Genomic DNA, 13,560 nt, shown 5'->3' on the forward strand with positions numbered 1-13,560 from the left:
AGATCTTCATCATCTTTCAATTGTTGAGTTTGTTGTCTTGTTCTCCGTACCTTATGAATAGCTATATTGTTTGACATGATAATTTCAACTTGTTCAGCTGCTGCTGCAGGTTGATTGTTTGTTTCTACAGTCAAGTTTAATTCAGGTTTGCTACTAGCATCCATCGGATCACCACAACAACTACAGATCACTGTATCCTTGCAAAGTGCATTACTATCATCAAACTGATCAGTGTGGTGGATTGATTGACTCACCGGTTTACTGGATTCAGAAGGTATTTCTTCAATAGCATTTGCATTTAAATTCACTAAATTGAATGAATCATGGCTCCTAAATTTAATTAGTGGGCTTGCAGAAACTTCTTGTTCATCCTTACAGTAATATCCTCCAATCATGGATGAGGTTATACTGTTTTGATAACTATTGCATAATTCTTTGAACAGTATTGTCATAGAATTTAACTCTAAACTATTATACTGTGAATCTATCTTCTTAAAAGTTTCATGAGGACCAGCATATATGATCCTAGATCCGTATATGTCTCAAAGCTTTGCCTTGAACACTGCTAAACCATTGGGAAGCTGGCAAATCTTCTCTGGTATTAGTTCAGTGCTATCTATTCCAATCAATAATTTAGTTTGCATTCCACCAATTACTTGTGGAAGCTTCTCTACCTATTGTACTTATACCAAGTACTTCATTGTTTATTGCACTTAAATCATACTCAGGGATCTCTCTGGTAATGTTCTTTAGACCAACCATTACTTTACGGACGTATCTTCCATCCTCCAAAGGACCTAATACACATCTGAATATACCATACCCAGTGTCAATTGTTCCTCCTCCAGCAACGTTGATTCTTTGGTTTCGGTTGTCTACACATGTAAAACCCGCAGCTAATGCAAAATCACCTTGCACGGCTTCTCCACTACTCCCGCTATCATACATGGTCAGACACGGCCTTCCAGCTATCTTAAGCATCTGAAACATATACAAGGCTGGGTTTCTGTCTTGCTCTTGAATTTCAATGGAAGAATCAGCAAGTTTGGTGCTACCATCAGTAACATTATATGCATTATCAACTTCCTTGTGTTCATACTCCGTAATATGATGGATCTCTACATGGTTGAGTTGAATATTATCACCCTCCTTGTAACCTGGTAGGTATTTTAATGCACTTGTGGCGTTTTGAAGATTATGTTTGTGTTTGCAACACAACAGAAATTCTTCCTAATTACTAATTACTAATTTAGACACCTAACATATATATTAAACAATTGCCCTTTCCCTACCTACTAATGGGTTGCATAAAATCCCCATTAGGTAAGTTGGATGATCGACAACAATGGGTGGAAGTTCCCCATTGTAAAAAAAAAGGTTTTATATTATAAAAATAACTAAAAGAGATTTTAGTTTTGTACGTAAAAATAATACACCTCGCTCGTATTCACAGACAAACAATAACTGGATACGAAGCGTACAGAAATAAGCTTTTATAACCTTTGGACTTTTGTTTACATTTTTATAACCGGTTTTATATATATAATTAAGTTACAAAATAAGACACTAATAATTACTTATTGAATGTCGATTACTTTTATAATGTTTTAGCAAGATATTTAAATTTAAACGTATTATAACTATATATTATTTTGTCTCTTTAATCATTAAAGGGGTAAATCTATTGGAGTTAACAACATTTGACTAATCACAAATAACGCAACAGTTAGGTTATAGGCTAGAGAACGGAGCACTGCGGCTAGGTAGGCAAGGGGGCCGAGCGCTACGGCTAGACAGACAAGGGAGCCGAGCGCTGCGGCTAGGCAGGCTAGGGAGCCGAGCACTGCGACCAGAGTTGTTCGTTGTTGGGGGGAAGGGGGGGGGGGTTACTCAAGTTTTCAAAATTGAAGAAAAAATTTCTAAGAGGATATTACCGAAATATCTAAGACCGTTATCACTTTTAAAACGCTGAGTAAGTCTAAAAAAGAAGAAGTGTATAATTTTAGGAAATTTCAAATAAGTAAAACAGAGTACTTTAGTATAACACATCCCGGTGGATTGTTTCAAATCTCCACCACCCCCCCCCCCCCCCCCAAAAAAAAGAAAGACTATTGCTGGGCTATGGTAACTGCATAATCATATTTTATTTTGAGTTTTTATTTTAAAAAGCCAAGGCATCTACCTATTTAGTTTTAATTCAAATATCTCTAAAATAAGATTACGGCCAACTAAAAAAATGGTATCAGACTGAAATATGAATATTTGTGTAGTTTATATATAAATTTTGTATTGGAAATGAAAGTATAAATCATTTACAGGTGATTTTTCAAACAGTGTTCCATCACTTATGCAAGAATTTAAAAAAAAACATAGGATAACCTCCAGGGAGCATGGTGTCGCTTCGGGTTCTAGACCTTTCCACGCACCTTGTACATACTACACGTCTTATAATTGCGTTGTAAAGCGTACATTCGCCCTACAGACAACCAAACCTTTGATTGTACGACTTTTGTCCTAGAAGTCCTGATTGTGGATGGTAATGAGTTGCGCCTGTTTTTGGCCAAGGTATTCGTCCTACTCTAACTATTTATGTCGTGCAACTCTGATAGCAACAGTAGGAACCATTTTTAACGTATGTAGTTGTAGTTATGACGCGTGCGAGCCGAGATAAAAACCTGTCATCTTCTCGACAACGTGTTACGCCATCCCGCGGGTACAAAAAAAAACACCATAGAATACTGTAAAGTAAAATGAAAATATTCATCCCAATTAAACTGTGAAATATTGTCTTTGATAGTTATGGAAGATAGTTACCTTAATAAAAAAAACATTGTTCAGTATATATTATGAATTTTTACACAGAAGTAATTTCTCCTGAACGCCAATCAAATGATAAAACATCCCCTCCTTTTTCTTTCTCTCCATTTATAAAAGCGAAGCCTTTCTATAATTAGGATTGGTCTGTCCGTACATTTTTTGCATGGTTATCCTATTCATATGATTTTTGAATACTGATTCCTGTTACATCAAGGTATAATGTTGTAAGCGAACCATCTCTATATTATTATTTAAGTCATAAAAGTGTAAGTATGTCATTAAACAGTATATTTAAACAGTTTGCCTTTCCAGTTCTAACACTTTACAAGTGTTAATGTTCGTTTGTCCTACCATTTCATAGCTTTGCTTTTATGGATGTTGTCTTCCTTATTTTATATGTAATTTTTGCTAATATGGTATTAAATGTTTAAAATGTTTTAGTGGGAAATTATGGAACACCATTTCAAACATTTGCTTATGACATATTTAGCAGATATATGCAAAATAGGCATATTCATGCAAATATACTGAGTTTTATATTTATACTTTTTGGTATTTTATCTCAATTTTATATTTATAATTTGATCCATTTAAAAAAATCATCCAATAAGAATATTAACCTGTACGTGAAGAAAGTCGCTCAAAAAATCAACATTGGTGTCATAAAAATGAGGGAGATGAGAAAAAATTATAAAATCCCTAAAAAAGAGTTGGATAAGTTTTATGACTTTTTGAGCGATTTTTTTCTTTATTCGAATAGTAAAAGAGTTTCTATATAATTTATTGTACACACCTAAAGACACAACACCAAAAAATACATGGCTTTAGAAGCTAGGGGCGATTCTACTAGTTCATATTTCCAGTGTAAATCCTTATAATAAAGTAACAGGATATTTGTCTGTTTGTCTGTCAATGTGTATGTTTGTACCGAAGTATATCAATAACCGCTGAACCGATTGGGTTCTCCTTTGCAGGGTAGCTTCTCATTGTTTGTTTGTTTGTAGCGAAAGATCTCGCTAACTGCTAAATCGATCGGGTTTTCCTTTGCAGGGTAGCTTCTCATAGGTTCCGGGAAGGTTTATAACTATTTTGGGGGAGGGTAACACCACCCTTCAAAGAAAAATCGCCCCTAAAAAATATCACCCCACCCAAAAAAATATAAATTTATTTTTTCCTTTTTCAATATAAATTAAAAGAGGCTTCTAGGAGGCGTAGCCGCTAGTTATGATATAAAATGATACCATTTTTTTTTTTAATTTTACTCAGTATGCAATATCTCTTTCGATCTATAGGTTCAGCATTACAATAATTTTTGTTTCGTTTCAATTTTCCTCTAAAAATAGATGAGGAAAAATCTGAATATTTGATTTTTACTATGACAAAGAAATTGTGTAAACAAATTGTAAAGTAATTTGTGACTTTTATTTCTAGAGTCAAATTTAACTAAAGAATAGTAAATAGTAACAAATGCAAAAACATTAAATTTTGCAGATTGCATTGTTGTGAGAGAAAATACAATGCAAAAAAACGTTGATAAATATTCTATTTCACAATCAATAGATTCCTTTTCCACAATAGATATAAATAGATTAGTTAGGATAAGGAATTATTCTTAATGTTCCACATTATAAAGCCAGTTTTTATAATAAAATTTAAAAATGGTTAACACATGTTTAAAATCCTTTTTTATTAGGTATCTATAATACAAAGTAGAATGATGTCTGACCGTCCGTCTGTCTGTCCGTCTGTCCCTTAAGATCTCGGTAACCACTGAACCGATCGGATTCTACTCTTAAGGGAATATACCTACTGCTCCTGTGGTGGTTTTAGGTTATTTTTTGGGGGGTGGGACACAAATAACCAAAAAACAAAAAATTCCCCCGCCATTTTTAAAAATTATTTAAAATAGTGGTGGAGTGGGGGATCTCTAGGTAATAAAAGATTGAATTATACCTCTTGGAGCAAAGCCCCTAGAGGCTAGGTTCTCGGTAACCGCTGAATCGATATGGCAGTGAAGCTTCTTATAGGTTCAGGGATGATTTGTAACTATTTTTTAAAAGAGGTTATATCCACCCTCTCATGAGAAGTTGAAAAAAAACCTCCTCAACTTTTTCTTTACTTTTAAATTCAAAATGGGGGTAATGGTCTCCCCCCCCCCCTTAAGTGCCACTACAGGCCTAGGGGCGTACGCGCAAGTCATTTATAATTTGTTTAAGTATATTTTTTTAAATTGAATAACCTATTATTCTTCTCATTAAAGTAGAAAACTATTAATCTTCGTATAATTATGATTTTAAATTTGAAGTGATAAGGAGAAAGATAAAAGGACATCAGGATTAAATTCAATAATTCAATCTCTAAATATTTTTATATCTATTATTTCTTCTTTGCATTGAACAATCCTTGCATACATTTTTTATAAAAACTCCTGAATAGAATTTAAATTAATATTTATTTGTTCAAACTTCAGATTTGACGTGTAAAATGTTATGGTTAGGTTGATGGTAGACTTAGTGTTGATACAACTCATTTTAAGGTGGGGTGGGAACCCTTCCAGCCACGGGTAGAGGCGAAGCTGCTAGTATTAAAAGTAGTAATGTGTTGTGTATGATTTTGAGCCAATACATTTCTGTTAGTAATATGTAAAAAGATTAAAGCAAAAGAAGGAGTTGTATAACTGTATGTTTAAGGGGTTAGAGTCCCTGTACCGACTTGGGTCTTTGAATATCAGCAAAATATTAACACAGGCCAAGTCGCTTCAAAAAAGCAGAAAATAATTTGCTAGCAGACGAAAAAGGTATAATAGGATAATGTAGTTGTATATTTATTGCTATACGAATTGTAATGCTAAATTTTTACTTTTTTCTCTATTTTAATTACTACTTGATGATGTAATCTTTGGGGCTCGGTGACGCTTCGGGAACAAGTCCTCTCCACGCCACCATGAACATACTCTGTTGTGAATTGCAGTGTGACGTGCTTAATCGCGCAGGGTATTAAGTGAGGTAACACTCAATAGACAACCAACTCTTTGATGGCACGAACTTAGTCTAGAAGTCCTAACTGTGCATGGTAATATGCTGCACCTACTCAAACTATTAATTTCGCGCATCTGAGTTAGCACCAGTAGGAAATATTTTTAATTCCTTTAGTTTTTACGTTGTGGTGAGCCAAGACTCGATCCCATCATCTCCCCGACGATAAGCGGATGCTCTATGTGTCAAGCCAACGTCGCGGTTAATTCAACTTTTCCTAATTTGATTGAACTGCTCAAAATATAAAAAGCATGACGTCTTTGGTAGGATGCAATCCACTTTATTCTCTTGAATACCAGTAAATGATCTTCAATTTATAAACTTTTTCTGGGGTGTGGGGATAGGTAAATGGTGGTAATGGTGGTTTAATCATTATATTAAAGTAACAGGATGTCTGTCTGTTTGTTTGGCCGAAGGATCTCGCTAACCGCTGAACCGATCGGGTTCTTCTTGACAGGGTAGCTTCTCATAGGTCCTGGGAAGGTTTATAACTATTTGGGGGGGGGGGGGGTTACCACCACCCTCCCAAGAGAATCACTAAAAAACAAATTAAGTTCAATGGAGTATAGACATTAAACTCATGAAAAAATATCTTTTTCATATTTATAGAGTACTATTTTTGATAATGATAACTAATTCTTATTTCTCTGAGAAACTTTCATGTGAGAGTTGGGAAAGAATAAATTGTGGAAAAAGTCCCCACCCAAACCAGAGGTGTGGAGCAAGGATACAAATATCAGAGAAAAAAAATCTGGGAAAATATTTATTGACATAGGAGATATGTAAGTTCAATTAAAACAAAAAAATAGGATGATTAATATTCATGCTAAAGCTTTGTCGTCCAATCATACTTTTCTCACGGATCTAAAGGGATAAGACAATTAAATTGATGTACATCAACCAATGACAATACACAAAATTAAACCTTCTGTAGATTACAATTAGTGGTTGAAACGTGTTGACACTCAACTTAATGGACCAACCAATCAAATTTCAATATAGGTCATCAAACTTATTAAGTCAATAAATAGGAAAAGGTTATTATAAAACTTTGGGGACTAGTATAGTAAACAGATCATTGTCCCAGAGAGAGAGAGAGAGATGGGACAATGGGCTGTTTATCTAGTTTATCTAGTACCCAAAATTTGACAATAACGTTTTCTTAATCCTTATGGAACAACCAATAAAAAATCAATAAAAGTCCCCAAAGTTGTTAAACGAACAATTATTTACAAAACTTTGGGAACAAGTGTAATAAACATCCCAATTACCTCTCCCTCTCTGTACTGTTGTGCTCCTCAGCCCTGGCTTCCACTATCAATTTATCATAATTCCTTTCTATAAAACAAAAACCGGATAATCTCATAGAACGTATGCTTTAAGTTTTACAAAATCATTCTAAAACTTTTTACACTTTCTTTTTTTTACTAATGACGTAGTACGTTAATATGTACTAGCGGATACGCCCCTAGAGGCCTCTAGGGGCACTTGAGGAGGGGGGAGTCGAATTTGATAACCCAATTTCTTATTTTAGATTTTAAAAGAAAAAGTAACAAAAAAAAATTTTGGGGGATGTAATTTTTTTTGGAGGGGGTTGCACTCCCCCCCCCCCCATCATTTTTAATTTTAGTTAAAAAAATTGTAAAAAATTTTTTCGGGGGTATTTTTCATTTTTTGGGGGGTTGGAGGTGTCTCACCCCCCAAGAAATAAGATATAAACCCTCCTGGGACCTATGAGAAGCTACCCTGTTAAGGAGAACCCGATCGGTTCAGCGGTTAGCGAGATCCTGCGGTACACACAGATACACAAACAAACATCCTGTTACTTTAGTATAAGGATTAGCGATTGTACTCCTATCATCTAGGGTTCTGTATTTGAAGGGGTAGGAAAAGGTAGAAAAAAAGCCTAAAATCATCCAATGGTTTAAATCTAGAAGAAAATAGTTAAAAACCATGCCAGGACCTAGGTGAAGTTTTCCTGAAAAGAAGAACTCAATCGGTTCAGTAGCTATCGAAATCTTAAACTACAGACAGAAAATTACTACTTTTATTTAATAATGGCATTAAACTATGACATTTATCCTTAAAACCCTTTAAAATGTACCTCAATATGCTTTAAAAAACAAAGCTACTATATTATCATTGCCTGTCGGTAAAATTTTAATCAATAAGTGTCTACAAAGTTTATCTACACAGTTTTTTGTTAGATGTTTTGAAGCTCCTTGTTGACAAAATAGTCTTTGGTAGTTTTCTAATTCAAAGGCAGTTATTTTTTCCATTGCAATTTCTTGATTATTAACTGGGTCCCTAGGATCTGGGGAAGCACGGGTATGTTAAGAAAATGGCCTAAAACCCCCCTAAGATATTTATAAAGCTTCTCTGAAAAGTACAATCCATTCGGAGGTAATTTCCAAGATCTTAAGCTTCAGACAAAATTAACCTTACTTTATATTATAGAATTACTTAAGTTACCCAACATAGAATTGTTTAAACTCAACTTGCGGCTACGCCCCTAGTAAGTCATACATTGGCGTTGCTTAGCGGGAATTTTAACTCATTTTTTGGTGATTTCTCTTGGGAGAGTGGCTGTAAATTCTCCAAAATAGCTATAAACCCTTCTAGGAACTATGCGAAGCTACACTGTAAAGGCGAACCATATGATTTCAACGGTTAGGGAGATCTTTCAGTACAAACAATTAGACAGAAATCCTGTTAATTTTAATTATAAGGATAACATTTTACAAAATTTTTGCTTTAAATATTTACTTAGATATTATCAAGCAACACAGATATATCATACTTAATCATATTTTCCGTTTTTTTTGCAAATTGATTTTACATCAAAGCATTTGATATATTTATATACAGAACTAAAGAAAGGGGTATAGTTGGATAATCAAGAATAATTAGCTAATATTCTAAGATATTTCATTATGGCCTAATATTCGCACAAATTAAGAGCAGCTAAGTTCAGACCGGGTTAAGATTTAAATAATTAAAAAAGGGGATAAATTATATTATTATCCATTATTCTAATATGACGTCATTCGGAATATTTTGGCCGAAAGTTTTCAAATTTCTCCCCTTTTTTATAGACATTATGAAGAGCTTTGACTAGGTTCTTGAAATAACAAGGATGACAACATCTATAAAAACGAACATTAACATTTGTAGAGTTTCAAAACTAAATATTTAGAAAATAAAAAAATAATTATAAATAAAATAGTAAGTAAATTTATAGAGATGCTTCGCTCATATTATTGTACTAGATTGTCATAGGAATCAGTATTTCAAAAATCATATCAATCGGATATTTGTAACACATTAAATTTTGTTGTGAAAAAAGTCAAAATCAACATGTTTTAAATGGACGAACGGACTTTCTGGTAACGATTATAGAGTTGCTACGCTTTTAAATCGTACCTAACTACTAAAGGAATCACCATGCAAAATTTGAAATCGATAGGACAATTCGCTTTTAAAAAGATAATATTTGTTTACAATGTCCATATAAATATTCCTTTTCCTGGCGGATGTTATTATCTAAATCATTATATTTGGCAAATATTAGGATCTTTATACAGGGTGGGAGGGGACAATGGGCTGATTATTACACTAGTCCCCAAAGTTTTATTATAACATTTTCTAATTCGTTGACTTGGTTGAATCATGAAGTTGAGTGCCAAAACGTCTCAACCACTAAGTGTAATCTACAGAAAAGTAAATATTGTGTATCATCGTTGGGGAAGTACATCAATTTATTGCCCATTGTCTTATCCCTTTAGAACCCTGATCTTTATGGCTTTCTAAAGAAGCATAACCCATTTCTGGGGGAAATAGAAAATAGATATAGAATTATATTTATAAAGATATACATCGCTCCATTAATCCAAGTTAATGAACATAAATGGAAATAAAAGTAATCACTTATTTTTAGAGTCACGTAGCTTCTCAATAATTATTCTCTAACATTTTTCTTTTTTTTAATTTATTTATTCTGCAAGCGCAATATATAAGCTTTCTTTTCTTCAGCTGAAATTTTATAAGCTACTAGCGGCTTTGCCCCAAGAGGTAATTAAAAAAATTACTTGCCTTAAAAAGGATGTAATTGTGGAATCATTACATCTTCTATTACTGGCCCAGCCGAAAAAATTGCGAATGGTCGCCAATTATCGCGAATAAATGGCGATTTCGAATGGTGAATGGACTGCAAAACTTACTAGTGGAATAAACTTTTAACCAGTGGCGTGCGCAGCGATTCACTTTGGGGATGTGAAGCAATATGAGATGAAAAAAGTAGAACATCAGCCTATCCAATTTCAATTTTAACAGAGGTGTCGACAATTTAATCCTTTAATTATTTCTTTAATTTCTTTTTGAGGAGACAACAAATTAATTTTAATGTCTATAAGTTTACCATCTATGGAAAAATCTTTATTCTTTTTTGCGTGTTTCTAGAAAAATTACTTCTTTATACAATTACATGAGTTCTGAAAATATTCATTACTTATTGTAAATTCTAAGTGCAGTCACTATCTACATTAAGCTTTTATCGTCTGGGTAACTGGACAAAGTGTCTCAAAAATCAGCCATGTGACGTCATAAAAATGAGTGATTATTCATCTCTTTTTTCAGGGTTTTCTTTCCCACTTCTCCTCTTATCTCTCCCATTTTTATGACGTCACATGGCTAATTTTTGGGATACTTGATTGTTCAGTTACTCGTCTGGAAGTCAAACGTTATTTTAAAAAACTTACAATTTTAACTGTAAAAAAGTAACAACAACCACGGCTCGGCAGCCGACCGTCTGGGACTAACCTCAAATTTAAATCAGTGTGTATGCTTTGAAAAACGTAATAAAAAGGAATTGTTATATTTAATTCATATTAAGTATTCCAGATGATTTTTTTTATAGTTAATTTCTCTAAGGATTACAGGCGGCTGACGCGTGGCTGCCGAGCCCTGCCAAAAAAAAGGTAATTATATAACAGGGTAAATTGTATGACTTTGACTGGCTTCTAGTTGAAAATTCTCTATCAAACAGGTGACATGTCAAAAAAAAAATAACCACATGCTCTAATAAGAGATGAAATAACATAAGAGGAAGGGGTGTTCATCGCTTTATATCCCCCTTCCCGACCCCTTCAACAAACTAAGATCCGGAAGGGGCCGGGGCCAGACTATTATGAGTTAAGATATAAAATAACACACTCCATCTCTATCATAATCATTTTTCATTAACATTTTTTTGTTCTTTTAGTTGTGAAAAGTTTTGTGTTTTAAAAACACTATGAGATGCATTTTCTTTATCTTTTTTTTTGTTTGAATTTGTTGGAGTTTTATGGTTTCTTATCATTTCTCTCCAGGTTTATGAAATGGATCTTAATGGGAGTTCGTTCTCAGGAATTAAGGGAGATGAGGATTAGGGTTTTAAATTATGGCATTATATGCATGGAAGGTTAATTTCTAAGGTAGGAACAAATACGACGAAAAAAACTAAATAAAAAAAGGTTTTGCTAACAAAATAGATGGGGTTAATATCACAAGTAAGCAATTTGAAAGCAGCATTTATGATTTTTGTGTTTAGCATCCTTTTTATGTAGGCATATCCTATGTAATTTTTAAAAGCAAAGATTTACTTTTATTAGGGTCGGTCAGTCCGTCCTACACAGTTATCTCTTTTCATTAATTTAGACATGTTAGAATTGTTCTATCGATTTCAAACTTTGCATGATGATTTATATATAAGTTAGGTACGAGTTAGAAAGCGAATCAACTCTATAATCGTTACCAGAAAGTCTATACGTATATTTAAAACATGTTGTTTTTTAACCCTTTTAACAACAATATATTGGTATGAAATAGTGCACCAATTTAGATTTTGAAATGAATTGATATGTATCTACGAGATATAAGAAAAGATGATTTATTAGTTTAGGTAAGCCATACCTTAACTTGTGGACATTGTTTAATCTAGTTCACAATTCTAAATTCACCATTCTTGTTTCAACCAGAGATTTAAAAGGATAAGACAATAGCCGATAATTAGATGTACATCCCCAATGATGATACACAATATTACCTCATCAGTAGATTAAAATTAGTCGTTGAATCGTTTGAACAATCATCGTAATAATTCAACCAACCAGAGTTGTTGAGCCAACGAATAAGAAAACGTTAAGATAAAACTGTCCGTTTGTCCGTAACGGATAAATATCCTTTTAACTTGATTTTCAATATTGATTCCTAAGACGGTTAATACATTGTTGTAAGCGAGTCATTCTTTTATAATTGTTAATATAAATAAAAATCATCATTCAAAGTTTCAAATATGAAGGACTATTCTAACATGCCATGTAAATGTAGAAAAGCTTCACTATTTAAATTTATATAAATTTTTTTTTATAGATATTATATAATCTTTTTAAACTTTAACATATTTATTTTTAGCTCATATTTCTGCGTATAAGTTACATAAGTCTAAATTCTTTTCATGGAACTATAAAAGTATAGTTGTATAGACAAATACCTTAATCTCTGCAAATAAGTCAGTGTTTCACACAAAGTGCACGTTGAACACTGAACACCCTCTCATTTTTGAAATAGTTTGAAGATTAGAACAGGGGGAAGTGTATTTTTTCACATGCCTAACCTCGGCGGGGGCCATAACCTTACGGGGCTACCCAGTCTCCAATGTAACTTAATCTAACCTGACCTACCCATACTAATTAATACAGTAAAATTCAAATAGTTTAAATAAACACCTAATAATTGGAAACAGATCATGGGACTGATATATCAATTTAACTATCAATTACATTGACCAATATAAATTATTTTCTCGTCTGCTCTTTTTATAAGATTACAATATTAAGATGACTTCTGTATTATAAGTAGAAAGACAAAGTGATTAGCCATGTGACGTCATTAAAATGAGGTAAATAAGAGGAGAAGTGGGAAAGAAAACCCCTAAAAAAGGGATAAATAATCACTCATTTATATGACGTCACATAGCTGATTTTTTTTGACACTATGTCCCTCTACTATTATAGGATTCCAAGTTTGAAGATTATGTAGGTAATGTAAATAAATATTATACAGATAAGAAGATATATGTTTCATGGTCTTAATACAAATGGTTTAATTACAAATTGTAGAGAATTAGATTACATTTTTAAAATATTTTCTGAATCAAAAACAATTATCATTAATGGAAATTGCAAAATTCTTCTGGATTATTTTACAGCAAAATTTTGATTGTAAACATAGTAATTCCGTTGCTTTCTCTTAAAATGCCTATTGATCAATTAACCTCTCCCCCCTTCAAATTTTAATTAAATGGAAAACCGGGAGGGAGGAAATAGTTCGTTTTTCTGTGCCTAACCAACTGCGGGGGCCATACCCTTAAGGTGCCTTTCACTGGCTTCCAAATGTCGATTATCTAGATCTTTTTGAAGCAGTGCCAGGGACGTCAAAGAGAAGAAGTACAAATCAGAACTTTCATTTATTTACCACCCCTCCCCCCCCCCGGCCCCCCCCCCCCAATAAAAAAGCTTGGATGCCATTGAGCAGTACCTAATAAAATATGACGTTATACAATACAAATGACCAATTATAGGCCAGTGTACGTTTATATTGACCAGTGGTAAAATTATACTGGCTTATCAATGGTCATTTGTATTGTATGATGCTATTTTCTGATTTAATC

The sequence above is a fragment of the Acartia tonsa genome, chromosome 2, assembly GCF_053477335.1.
Source record: "Acartia tonsa isolate MP-2025a chromosome 2, ASM5347733v1, whole genome shotgun sequence".
NCBI classification, from domain to species: domain Eukaryota; kingdom Metazoa; phylum Arthropoda; class Copepoda; order Calanoida; family Acartiidae; genus Acartia; species Acartia tonsa.